We start from the raw sequence: 1,341 nt of genomic DNA, 5'->3' as shown, positions 1-1,341 counted from the left end.
CACGCCGTGTTCCTCGTTTCTTCTCGCTGTAGGAAATAAGACAAATGTTTACTTGTTTCTGTCCTCCGCCCTCCCGTCGTCCCTCGCTCTCCATAACTCATGAGTAGGAGACGAAGAAGCCTTCAGTCTCAGACACTATGGAGTCCACATAATGAGGTTAAATTGCTTGTTTGGAGCCTGAAATGATTTATTGACGCTTTCTGAACGTTTAATTACAGAATTTAATTCTTCCAGTATTCCAGCTGTTACCACCCCTCCCATTCCCTCTCATTAAAAGCCAACTGGGAGATTTTTCAGTCGTTTCAGCTGGAACGATGCATCACTGCTCCAACCAGCTCAACTCAAACTGTGAGAAGCATGTTGACTGTTGTTTCTCACTTAGCTTGGCTTAATTTTAGTTACATAAAAATGTAACTAAGATTAAATTTTGACAAAAATAAAAATAGTTGTAGTTTAAACTGAGGAGTTTACTGAAACCGTCAAGTGTTTGGATTGTAATGCTTGCTCTATATTTCTTATATTCTGACCCTGATACCAATAATAATAATAATAATAATAATAATAATAATAATCTAACACCAGAGCTGTCATTTTAAGTATAAAGGAGAAAAAAAATCAAGTGTAAGGAAACATTTTAAAGCAGAAACTAAACAGGAACAAACAAAATTACTCAGGGAAGTATTCTGAAACACAAAGCATTATGTAACTCATGTGTGAACACTTATTGTTACAGTTTTCTTTCAGTGCCACATCTCTTACACTTATAATGTTTCTGCTTTAAACCTGCTGTAGCAATTTTAGCCCCTGCTTCAGTCAAACAGACCGAGGCTAGAAGAGTTCATCGGTCAGGAATGCCCATTATCTGCCCAGAAGTGTCTGCAGCTGTGATATCGAATCAAACAAGGACGTTTGTGCAAGTGACTGAACTGATACGGCCAGCTCTCACCCTCCCACACTCTGAGGCAACACTAAAGAAGGTCTTGGCGTTTTCAGATGTCCCCCTGGTTTAAGCCAATCCAGTCCAGGCCCTTTGCAGCCGACGTCCTGCGGATTTATGCTGGCTGAGATTCTGTAGAGAAATATTCCCACTATTTCATTAGTACAGTTATGCAATAACTAATAACAATTAATCCTCTCAGAAAATAAGTGTGTGTCAGGTGATGATGGTCAGCAGACCACAGCGGCTGTGACTGAAATGACGTGTAGTAGTGCAGAGTTGTTTTTCCACTTATTGTATTTAGTTTTATATTGTCAGCTTAAAGGTGGAGCTTCTTGCTTATCTCCACCCATCTCAGGAGGAGGAGGGGGTGGGTGGGATTTTCCATATTTAAGTAGGGCAAA

The sequence above is a fragment of the Neolamprologus multifasciatus genome, chromosome 8 (genome assembly GCF_963576455.1).
Source record: "Neolamprologus multifasciatus chromosome 8, fNeoMul1.2, whole genome shotgun sequence".
NCBI classification, from domain to species: domain Eukaryota; kingdom Metazoa; phylum Chordata; class Actinopteri; order Cichliformes; family Cichlidae; genus Neolamprologus; species Neolamprologus multifasciatus.
Note: the sequence above shows the minus strand (reverse complement) of the source record.